Raw genomic sequence first — 12,932 nt, 5'->3', positions numbered from 1 at the left:
CTAGGAGGAAGTCATTCAGTGGAGGCACAAAAGCAGAAAAGATAAACAGATGAGAGTTCCCAAACTGTGTCTGGGGAAGGATGCACGCACTCTGCTAGCCACTTTAGAGATATGATTGAGGGACTCGGCCACGGAGGAGGAAGCATTGCAAGTGTTTAATGTCAGCAGGACCCTAACATGATCAAGATGGAGTCTGCCTTCTGCCTTTCCGGGCTGTCTGTAACTGGAGGATCCCCGACTGGAGGTAAGGGTGCATGGACTGTAACACAAACCACCGTGTTCTGCAAAGAAATCTGGAGATGAAAGGGAAAAAGAAAACATTCTACTTCCTGGATTCTCGGAATTTTACTTACAGATTTTCTCAAGTCCAGGATATAAAACTTTAAGTCATTTTTTTAAGGTTCTAAACTTTAGAAGAATTACGGTACTGAAAACCTAGGACTTCATCTAACTGTCTTTTAAAAAACTTTTGAAATAAGCTAACAGAAGTATTCTGATCTCCATCTAACACAGTGGAAAAGGCTGTGGAGGGGAGAGCTGCGTTTTCTTTCTTCCTTGTTTTCCATGAGCCCTGTGGGATAGGAAGGACTCTAGGACTTTCTGACGCTAGCTAATCATCTCAAGAGCTTTGACAAACTCACTTCAGTTCTGTGTAAAATCAGAGCTTCAACGCCCAGGCGGCTCTGCTCAGCCCCTCCCCTCGGCTTCGTGCAGGCTTTCTCACATGCAAACTTCTCAGAGGCAGGAAATACTTTGCAGGCAATCTGGGCCTGGTTGTGGAGGCCCCTTTCGCAAAACATCAGTCTGCATTTAGAAGACAGAAGTCACTAGGAACGCCTTGACAGGATCCGGCTTTAGCTGAGGCTCCCTCCAGCTGCAGAGGGTGTTTTTGTTAGAATCACACACTGCGTTAAGGAGAACTGCTCAGAATAGAGTGTGACCTCAGCCACGAAATGTGAACTTAGATTTTGGAGACACAAACGGGACAGACTCCTCTCCTAGCCAGGCTGGAGAAGCATCATGTCTTGGAGACAACAACAACTCCTGGCCCAGGTAAGAGGCTGTCATCTAGGAGGCAGAGTGGGGAAACCTTGGCGGGTTCCGCCAGCTGTTGACTGCTTTCGGAGCTGAGCCCTGAAAGCAGAAGGGGAAAATGTGTAGTCAGTAGAAAGCTGTGAGTCAAATCTTTTTAGCAAAATGTCATTTCTAAAATATGCTCCACATAGCTTGAGTCTCTTTCCCCATATAGAAATGTTTTATTCTGGATTCTTTTTATTCTTAACTTTGTGACCAATCTATCTATAACATGTTGTGCTGCTGGTACGTGTGGCATTGCTTGAGGCCAATAAATCTTACGTTGAAGTGTGAAATATTAGGAAATCTTCCTTCCTCTCTATTTTCCCAACAAAAAGAGTACGTAACATGATAGCGGTTTTCTTAATAATGAGATTTCAAAGAATATTCTGTCTTATTAAAACTATCAAATTAAAAAGATCAAATTCTTTAATATTTCCCTCAACTATTTCGATCACATATCCAATTACCAGTACACAACTTAAGTTGTTTTTTTAAGGCAGTAAAGAAATACAAATTTACAAGTTATTTCTGTCTCTGCGTGTTTAATTTCAGGATTGGGTTTTGTTTATATTAAACTTGGATTCCTTGCTCACTCAGATCTTATGCTGTATGAGTACTCTGTGTAACTGAAGCAGTCTGACAGGCAACGCAATCATGTCAGTCTTGTGAAAACGTAACCAACCATACATTCATACTTCATGTCATTGTGAAATCATACATCACCATGCTTACCTTCTAAGTTGTCTTAATGCTTAAATATGTGATCTGTGCGTAAATAAATGTACCGATGACTGAAATAACCTAGAGTTATTGTAACAAACCTGGTGTTACATGTTTGGATATTTAGGAGGAAAGTATTTTGAAAAAAAAAGTTTGGAATAGTATGTAAAGAGAACAAACATCCATGCCTCTCTCCAAATCTATAAAACAAACACAAAATGTAGTAAGTGAAAGATAAAGAGCAATTTTGACAGCTGGATCATAACAAATCAGCAAGGATTTTAATTGTAAACTTTTATAAAGTACAAGATAAGCATTTGCTTTGTTAGTTAATTTAAATATTAATTTCTAGGCTAGGATGGTTTATATTTGTGATTTGACATTGTCCCTAACAATTTCAGCTTTGTTAGGGCTTTTAAAATATGAAGAAAACAGATTTTAATATGTAGAAAGTGAAATTTCGAAGCTTTGGGATATAGACCAGCAAGAGAGAAGCTGTCAGTCATGTGCAAGGTCCTGGGTTCAATCCCCACCAACAAGAAAACGAAGTTCTGGCCTGCCTAATTACTTAATAAAATAACCGAGTAGAATGACAGTTAAAAAAAAAAAAAGGCACTACATTTTACTGTCTTCGGGGTTGTCAGAGACTGCCAGCAAGGAAGCTGAGGAATAATATCCACAAGTGCCCTGTCCAAGGTCATACTCTATGCCAGGGGAACCATAGACCCTGCATTGTGTGTTAAGGGCTTTACACGACGGACCTTGCTCTCAAATAATAACTATGCACAGTAAAGTAGGATCTAGGAGGCTAGTTTTCAGAAAGGAAATTGGAATTCTCTTAGCAGGCCACAGAAGATGACAATGCAGCCACTCCTGATGAGATCTGATAGACTAAGATCAGAAGGAAGGAGAGGGGGATCTCCCCTATCAGTGGACTTGGGGAAGGGCATTCGTGAAGAAGGGGGAGGGAAGGTGGGATTAGGAGGAAAGGAGGGAGGGGCTTATGGGGGGATACAAAGTGAATAAAGTGTAATTAATAAAAATTAAAAAAATTCAAATTCACTAATTAACACTGTTTTCTCGATGGCTAAGATTTCTTTAAAAGATCCATTATGCTTTCATCTTGGCCTTTTAAATTAGCTGCTTTTTTATGACCATTTTGTTAAATCTTATTCTCATGTCAAGCAAGCCAACCTATACGCTATAACGATGCTCACTTAAAACTAGTGTTTCTTTCAAGAAAATGAACTAATGGGGAGCTTGCTCATATCACATCCTTATATTCAAATGCTATAATAAAATTTAGCCCCACCAGTGACCTCCAGAAGTAACTTTACAACCCTTCATTATACTTGTCTCAAGACTCTCATCAATCTTTCTATCATCTCAGTTAAATATTTCTGCAGCCTATTTCCAGTCCTAAGTGCCAAGAGGCTATATGTCCGTTAGAAAATGTAAGTGTGCATTCTATACCTTTTTTTTTCAACTTTTGGTCACGATAGATTGGAAGGCTTCAGTATAATTCTCCAGTATAGTGGTTCTCAATCTTCCTAATGCTGTGACACTTTAATGCAGTTCCTCGTGCTGTGCTGACCCCGACAATAAAATCATTTTGTTGTTACTTCATAGCAGTATGTTGCTACTTTCAATTGTAATGTAAATATCTGATAGGAAGGACATCCATTATGTGATACCCAAGGGGTCATGACCCTCAGGAGAAGAACCAATGCTCTAGCATATACTATGCACCCCTTTTACATTATATGAGGGCTGACCAGAAATGCATCAAATGAGAGTTGGCTAGATCTGCGTCATACTTCCTTTCTGGCAACATATGTGTGCTGCAGCAGTGTTCTTTCCAGACAAAAATTTTTCCCATAAAACAGATATGTTCTGTTCCTAACAGGTACCCTTCCCTCAGAGCACTGCTTCTCAACCTTCTTGATGCCGTGACTCTTTAATACAGTTCCTCATGTTTTGGTGACCCCAAACCATAAAATTATTCCATTACAAATTCAGAACTGTACTTTTGCTACTTTTGTCAATCATAATGTAAGTGTCTGATATGCACGGTATATGTCTGATATGTGACCCCTCTGAAAGGGCCATTCTTCAGCCCTGAGGGTCGTGACCCCAGATTGAGAATCATTGCTTTACATTCTGGGCTGTGGGACTGTTCTGCTTTTAGTTTGGGGTTTTCCTACTACTAATACCTTCAATGCTCTAAACTCTTTCCCACAGCCATTACACTGCCCTGTGACAGTCTGACTCCCTAGCCACAGGATCACTGGAGTGTGACAGACAGAGACTATTGCTCATATCTGTGTTCTGAAGGGCACTCTCATTTACAGAAAGAAGGCTTGAGTAGACCCTTTCAAACCATTCCATACAGTATACCTTGCTGCCAATTCTTGAGATACATTTAATCTTATTTACTGATAAATGGATTCATGGGTTTAAAATTGGTCTAAAATGGGTCATTTCTGACCTGTCATCTTTTTATTTATTTTTTTCTTTGAAGGTAAAAAAAAAAAAAAAAAAAAACACTGGTATTGTGTTGAGAACAATTCTTTCAAACCATTTTAATATAAGAAGTGATAATAAGTGTAATAAGTGACCCATGGTTGACTCATAGGATTTTTTAACATAATCAAGAAATATCAACAGTTTTGCATATAGAAGGTTTCTTGAAGCTGAAATTAAATCAAATAAGCTTGCAGAGAAATGTTCCTTTTGCTCACCTTTGAAGTCTTACAGAGCTTAATACTATGGATCTTCTCTGGCCTTAAACTGCCTGTGACCTTACGAGTTGTGAGAAGTAAATGGACTTAGTTTTCAAAGAAGCTTTAAAAAGAATGAAGGCTATAGATGTTGAAATCTGACTAAAAGGATATTGATTTCATTCCATGGATTTTAAGGTTTCTATATACATGACCTTAAAAGCAATTGACAGGGAAGCACATGTAAAATGAAATTTTAACTATGAGTCAACATAGCTCTCATCATTCCATTAGCTGACTTGAATGAGTAGAAAGGACAGTAGCAGTGGGTTGCAGGTTTCAAGCAATTCTATTATATTGAAATACCAAAGGGTTTTAGCAATACTATTCAGGTAAATCAAAGAGAAACTAGAATTACTGATGGAGGTGGCAAAAAGCAGAAAGAACAAAAGGCACATTTAGAAAGTTTGTTTTCCTTCCTGGCAACTAAAAATATCTCCAACCTATTAAGAATTATCAATCCCTGTTTGTCAGTAAATTGCGGAATGAATGGGAACAAAAGGGAAAGAAGAGAAAAACAGGGTTGCAGAAGGTTAACATGTGAGATCTGGGCTTCTACTATAGCATCCAAAATGATAGAGTAATACTTGTTAAAGGGGAAGAAAAATAAGTGGTTTGCAGAAGCCATCAGAAGCTAAGGCCAGAGGTTAACAACACTCTTATAAGATGACATTACAATTCACTAAGAACCAGAAGCATGAGTTTCCAGAAATAGTTTGAAATGAAAGCTTAGATGAGGCAGCATGAGGGGAGGTGGTTTACATAGGACAGGATACTGAAAGAATCATAAAGGATTCAGAATACTGACTCTGATTCCATCTCTGCTACTCAGTGCTCCTTGGCTTGAATCATCATGATTCACCTTTTGATGTACCGAATCCATACTGAAATAGCAGGAGCTGGCAAAAGGTCCTATCAGTTCATACTCTGATTCTGCAGCTAAGATCATCTGGAGCAGTACTCATGAAATTACCTCCTTCTTGACCTCCTTTGCTCCTCTCCTCTGCTCCCCACATCAGCACCACTTAGCATCTAGTGAATGCCTAAAATGTGCCTTCGATTAAGCACTCTACCCATTCTCTTAAATCATGTTACATTAATACATTATTCTGTATGTTCTTGCCAATTTTTACATTACTTTCATTGTAGGTATAGCAAACCCAAAATTCAAATGATTTAAGAAACAACTGAAATCTTTAGGGGGAGGAAGTATGTTTGACCAGATAGATATCTTACATATACACACACATGAGAGAGAGACAGACAGACAGAAAGAGAGGAGAGAAAAAGAGAGAGATCTCTGTCTACTACCTAAAGGTACTTAACATTGAGCTAGATAGTTCTGTACTTGGTCCATTTTACATGTTTGATAAATAGAAGAGGGTTTTTTTATAATCACTATTATCATTATCATCAAAAGTTTCAATGTCTGTAATATGACTTCGCTATCTAGAGTACACAAAAAGGACACTTGCTCAACCATGTTTATAGCAGCTCTATTTGTAATAGCCAGAACCTGGAAACAACCCAGATGTCCATCAACGGTGGAATGGGTACAGAAATTGTGGTATTTTTATACAATGGAATACTACTCAGCAATCAAAAAGGAGGAAATCATGAAATTTGCAGGCAAATGGTGGGATCTAGAAAAGATCATTCTGAGTGAAATATCTCAGAAGGAGAAAGACAAACATGGGATATACTCACTTATATAGACCTATAAGATATGATAAACATAATGAAATCTATACACCTAAAAAAGATAATCAATTGAGCGGACATGGGGTAAGATGATCAATCCTCATTTAGAAAGACAGATGGGATGTGCATTGAACGTATGACAGGAGTCTACTGAGCGCATCTGAAAGACTCTAACTAGCAGTGTTTTCAAAGCAATGACTCATGACCAAACCTTTGGCAGAGTACAAGGAATCATAAGAAAGAAGGGGAGTTAGTCTGATGGGGAAAGGATAGGAGCTCCACAAGGACCAAATCTATCTGGGCACAGGGTCTTTTCTGAGACTGACATTCAACCAAGGACCGTGCATGGATATAACCTAGAACCTCCGCTCAGATGTAGCCTGTGGTAGCTCAGTAACCAATTGGTTTCCCAAAGTGAGGGGAACAGGGACTATTTCTAACAGGAACTCAATGACTGGCTCTTTGGTGTCCCCACCCCCGAAGGGAGGAGCAGTCCTGTTAGGCCACAGAGGAGGACTTTGCAGCCAGTCCTGAAGATACCTGATAAAACAGGATCAGATGAATGGGGAGGAGGTCCCCCCTATCAGTTCACTTGGAAAGGGGCACGGTGGAGATGAGGGAGGGAGGGAGGGACTGGGAGGGAATGAGGGATCAGGACATGGCTGGGATACAGAGTTAATAAAATGTAACTGATAAAATAAATAAATAAATAAAAGAAAACCATCCACTGTAAAAAATCAACTCAAATGTGCATTCGTACTAACTAACTAAAATGAAATCATGCATACTACACGAGACAAAAGTTGAGATCAAAAGTGCTGGCCCCTGATAGGATAGTGAGCTCACAGGAGGAGATAAATTCAAAGAATTTCTTCTTGACATCAGTGAAGGTTATGCTAAAGGAACAGCTAGATGTTCAGTTTCCTGTTGTCACCTGGTTATCTAAGCACCTGTGTCAATGGTGCTGCGTGCACCATATCTCTTATTCATGCTGAGTGATGGCTATTTCTACTGCAAGAGCATTCCTAGAAATGATAACCAAGCTAAAAATAATGTGGCCACTAAAAGCAAAGTCACATCTCGCTATGACGATGATAAAGCATTATAACCCATATTCCCTTTTTGGACAAAAATATCTTTTTATGAAGAGGAAAAGCCAGGTGTCACTTATGTATACTAGTTAAAGGGGAAGGGGCAAGTTTCCAACACCAAGCCTAACTTTAAGTTGGTTTCTATTACATGAAAAATTCCACCTGAAACAAGTTCAGAGTAAAGACACTAATTATGGGATAGTTTAGAACACCAGTTCTCAACCTCTGGGCCATGACTCTCTGGAGGGTCAAATGACCCTTTCACAGGGGTCACCTAAGACCATCAGAAAACACAGATATTCATGTTACAATTCAGAACAGTAGCAAAATCATAGTTATGAAGTTATGGGTGAGAGTCACAACAATATGAACTGTATTAAAAGGTCACAACGTTAGAAAGGTTGAGAACCGTGTAAAATTACCATCCGTTAATAAGTTTATTTTCAAAACTCAGCTAAGGCAGGGTGTGCTTCTCAATGTTTACACAGGAAGGAAAGTACACAGAAAACCACAAAAATACTAGTGTCTAGGAAATACTGCTTCTGCAAGACATATTGTCCCTCCTGACTGTTAACTCTGGGATCTCTGAATCCACTTGCTCCCAGAACTGTCCTCCTTGATAGTGGGGAAAATACCATGAAGTGTTCCAAGATTTCCTCAAATTGTGTGGGGGATGCTTATGAAAAATGTTAAGAGAGTGCAAAACTGGCTGCCCTGAGCTGTAAAGTAGGTGTGAGGCAAATATTGCCAGGTCCGGACTCCTCCCTGCAAGGAAATTAGACCCTGCTCAGGAGCCAGGAGGTAAAAATAGGGCACTTCCAAATAATAGCTTGCAGTTTTGTGATACCCTGTTCTTTTCCAGTGAGTGGACTTCTAGTCATCGAAAGGGTTAATTTTGAAATTTCCCTAGTTCCTGGAGTAATTCTATTCTGAGAGCAAAGGATGTGAAAAAGGCTCCCCAAATCTAGGAGAAGCTCCAAGGCATACATTAAATAAGTTACCATTGAAAAGCTAGTTTTAATTTGGGTGCAGTTTCCTTCCAAAAACCAAAATTAACAGCCATGACGAAGCATATCTTGGAAACAAGTGATGGGCTACTTAATCCTGTCATGGGTGGCTTATTTTATAATTTACTAAAGTTATATTTTTTCAGAACCTCCAGACATGGAGACATAGAAGCTGTTTTATATATAATATTTTTAGCTTTACGGAACAATTTAACAAGAAAGAGTCTTAACAAGACTTACTAACAGCTAAGGAGGCATGATGAAAACACACTGTTCATTAAGGTATGTGACAGTCGTTGCCTGCCGTTATTTGTCAAGGGCGCGACCCCATGAACTTTCCCCCCTTCATGGTAACATATCTATTGATATTACTATGGTTCTGTTCCAGTTTACTGGAACATTTCTGGGAGAGACTGCTTCACAGCAGACTTCCTGCAATCCTGAGGCTTAGAATCTTTCCAGTTCATTTTGAGTGACGTTCCTCGAGCCATGGATGCCGTAGCTGCGGTGTACCTATGTCTTTCAGGTTGCCCTCTCACGCTCTGTGGATCTCTGTACTGTGTCCAGTTGAGGTGTTCTGTGATGGTAGGAGTGCCAGGAAAAGGACAGCCAACCTACTCCCAGGGGGGGAGTTGTCCAATGCTTTGAAAACTTGCGCACGCAAACAACAAGTATGGACTCAGCAGGTTGCATTTGTGTATTATTTATGTACACACATGAGTAATAAATATAATCAAAGTGAAGGAGGCCTTCAACTTGAGAGTCAGAGGGACATGGGAAGGATTTGGAGGAGGAATTGGAAGAAGGAAAAAGGAGGGTGAAGTGATATATTCTATTTCAATTAAGGAAATTTTAAAATAATAGTTATTATTATGTGAAAGTAAGATAGGCAATTATTCTGTGAGAGATTAAGACAGAAACTGCTATAAAAAAAGTGATATCTCCACAACATCACAGGGACATAAGTTTCTGCATTCTACATTGAAATTCTCTCTCTCCTACAGTCCAATTCTATCTTTCTCTACTTTGTACTCAGTAATGCAAATATCTCTGGAGAAGGCACTAATTCTTTTACTAGAAGCTGACCGCCCACGCGAGACTCCTAGAAATTCTATTTGGAGGTGCGTTACTTAAGGAAAAAAAAATCATGTCTGCTATAAGTTTTCCACACACATAAGCATTTTGCCTGAATTATTTCGGTTTAGTCCAGAAAAGCATTCCTCTTCATTTTATCTGTGAACAGGTGTTCCAAAAGTCACAATCTGGATAATAAATGCTTTGATACTTTCATCAAGAAAATAAGTCTCTGTTCTCCACACTAGCTCATTGTGGTGAGGCCTTAACCTGGACATTAGTGAGTATGCACTTGAAGGTCTGATTTATAGTGCAATCATGACTGTTTCTAAACAGTTGTCTGCTTGACTTTCCTAATTTGATTAAGTAAGTCTGCAGGGAGCATAGACTGTTCTCAAATGTGACCACCATCTCACCTCCACCCTCCATGCTGGCACTGTGTTTGGCTTCAGCTCACACAAGTGTGTGTGCTACAGATTCATACGGTTCCTTACAGTTGTTCATCACTCCTGGTTCTCACAGTCATTCAGCCTCTTCTTCTCTGATGACCCCTGGGCCTGTCAGGGGGAAAGATGACAGATTTGTAGATATCCAGTGAAGGACTGAGCACTCCACAATCCTAAGGGTTCTTTTTATTCAATTAACCAAGACATACTAGTGCTCACTCTCATAATTACAAGTTAGCGTAAGAGAACAAAAACTCTCTGTTGAGGGCTGAGAATCTTTTAGAGTAATGATAATGAAGTTTAATACTTCATCTATTTAGCAAAATAATAGTATTAGGTTCTCCCTAGGACCCAGGACCTACCTAGGCACAGGTCCTTGCCCCAGTAGCGATGCCAGGTATGAGTCTCCTTTTGCAGAATGGGACTTAAATCCAATCAGAAAGTGGTTGGTCACTCCCCTGATACTCATTTCGCAGTTGCATGTCTTACCAGGACAGTCACTACTTAGTTCACAGGGTAGGACTTTTGGTGACTTTTCTCCTGCAGTCAAATGCACAACCCCTTCCAGCACTATAAAAGCTAGACCAGAAGGATGAAGATTCTAGGTCTGACCCAGCTTAATTCCTTCATCTTTTATGACTCCAGCTATGCGGTGTTTTTATGAATGCAGTCTTATCATCAAAATTTGGAGGGTCACCAAAAGCAAAAGCAATAACCTGTAATATTTGGAGATCTATGGGACCTCATCAGCCAACAGCTCCAAAAAACATAACACACTCCTGCCATTGGGGTGTTTATTTGCTAGCCTGTGGGGTTTAGCAGGAATAATGTTCACTCCCATATCCCATATCCTATAGAGTAGCTTTGCTTAAGCTCTTTATATATATGTACATGTACATATTTTAGAAGCTTCTTTAGCAATAGATCTTTTCTACATCAAGCAAATAAAATCATATTCTTTATTTGTACTATTTATTTCTTATGATATTTATATCCACATTTTCTAAATGATAATCTGTAATATAATATATTTTCCATTTTGGAAAGCATCCCTTAATTTTTTTGGGGGGGACTTAAAATATTTATTATTATTATTATTAATTACACTTTATTCATTTTGTATCCCCCCCATAAGCCCCTCCCTCCTCCCCTCCCGATCCCACCCTTCCTCCCCTTTCTGCATGCATGCTCCTCCCCAAGTTCACTGATAGGGGACAACACATGCTGGAGAGGTTGTGGAGAAAGGGGAACCCTTCTCCACTGCTGGTGGGAATGTAAACTTGTACAACCACTCTGGAAATCATTCTGGCGCTTTCTCAGACAACTAGGAATAGCGCTTCCTCAAGATCCAGCCATACCGCTCCTAGGCATATATCCAAAAGAGGCTCAAGTACACAAAAAGGACATTTGCTCAACCATGTTTATAGCAGCATCCCTTAAGTTTTACAACAGAAAATAAGGACTTTCCTCTATTTTCCTTAATATCTCTGACTCCACCCCTCATAACGCCCCCTGGTTTGAGAATAGTTATTGCCTACTTTATTTTTACAAGTATGAACTATTTTCATTATTTTTCCTACAGAAACAGTACTCAGATTCCCCAGGTAGCACATGGGATTGTATGTCCTTCCTTATGGAACTTTTTTTCCTACAGCTAAAAACTGATTCCTCTAATGTTCCCTGTAATTCTTGCTATTAATTATTCTTCCACCCAAATTATCTGTCTTCACTATGCAATTCCTCTCAGTGTACACATTTACATTTCCTTTCAGAGATGTTTTTAAGCAACATCTATTACAAAAACTCACTATATAAATTTCCATCATAGAAATTCTATTGCACAGAAATTTACATTGAATTCTTGGCTTTCTTGTTGCCTTGTCTGCCTCTCTTATCACTTCTAAAATTATATTTTAAAGCAGGAATAAACTCCTACACAAGACTTGAAAGTCAGATTTTCAGTGTTAGTTTTGAGAAAGCTAATACCATGTTCATTCAGAATTTCTAAAATACAATCTATTTTTTTCTGAAAGCATTAATGATCTTTATTTACTGTCCTATGTTCTGAAATTCCACAGTGATGCTTCTGAGTACAGTCAAATTTTATTCTTTTGTTCTACTGTGTAGGCCATGATTCTCTTCGCTCTAAAGGCTTGATCGTTAGTCTCAGGAGGTTGTGTGATTTATTAAATTAGCACACAGAGGATTGGGGAGGTAATTCAGTAGTTAAAAGTAGGTATCACCCTTACTGAGTACTCAACTTTGATTCCCATCCCACACATTAGGTAACTAACACTTACTTATAACTCCAGTGGCATCTAAGTCCCTTGGCCTCTATGGGCACTTGCAGTTACATAGACACAGGCACACATGCACATGCACACAAATTTAAAATTTCTTAAAAAGATAACACCCAGAGTAGTTGATTTTATTATCAACTGTTCACAGACTCATATGACGTACTTTGCTCATATATCTCATTGAAGAAAAGATTCTCTTCATTGTTTTATGAAATACTCCATAGGAAGGACATTTACGGTGGACTAATAAATTTTAAAATTAAAATAATTTTCTAGTATTTGTTTCTGCATCTATTATTTTTCCCAAAGGGTGTCCTAGAATAACAAGTTTCTGGAAACAGAAGATTTTCTTCATCCAGCAAGAAACTCTACCAAACTTAGCATTAGAATTAGATGTTGTAAAGGCAGAAAATGAACCAGAAAAGATTTCACTCTGAAGATTTATCTAGCCCATTTACCACATTCAATATCACTGTCTGTTAAAAAAAAAAAGAAGAGAAGGAAGGAAAGGGGCCAAAGGGGATGATGCTCCCAAATGATGTGAAAGTTTTCATGATATTTGAATCCATCAGTGATGCTACTTGTTTTGTTTATATGAGTATCTATCATAAAATTAAAAGGTGCATAAGTTCTTTTGCTCTCCTTAGCCCATGGCAGCTCAGTCTCCAAATGGGCTACCTAGTAAGGGGAACAGGGCCATCTCTGACATGAACTCTGGGGCTGGTTCTTTGATCTC

General features: G+C 39.0%; 1 protein-coding gene across 1 annotated transcript in view; it reads left to right on the top strand.

The window, feature by feature from the left end:
* Positions 1 to 534: 534 nt before the first annotated feature.
* The window catches only part of Dlc1 (DLC1 Rho GTPase activating protein), a 387,771-nt gene continuing 375,373 nt past the window's right edge, over positions 535 to 12,932 (top strand). Inside the window, exon 1 of the mRNA XM_060381619.1 lies at positions 535 to 1,053. The gene's annotated coding sequence lies outside the window, so the exon portion shown is untranslated. The remainder of the gene's footprint in view (positions 1,054 to 12,932) is intronic.

The sequence above is a fragment of the Meriones unguiculatus genome, chromosome 4, assembly GCF_030254825.1.
Source record: "Meriones unguiculatus strain TT.TT164.6M chromosome 4, Bangor_MerUng_6.1, whole genome shotgun sequence".
In the NCBI taxonomy this organism is placed as follows: Eukaryota; Metazoa; Chordata; class Mammalia; order Rodentia; family Muridae; genus Meriones; species Meriones unguiculatus.
This window is presented reverse-complemented; position numbering and strand designations above follow the sequence as displayed.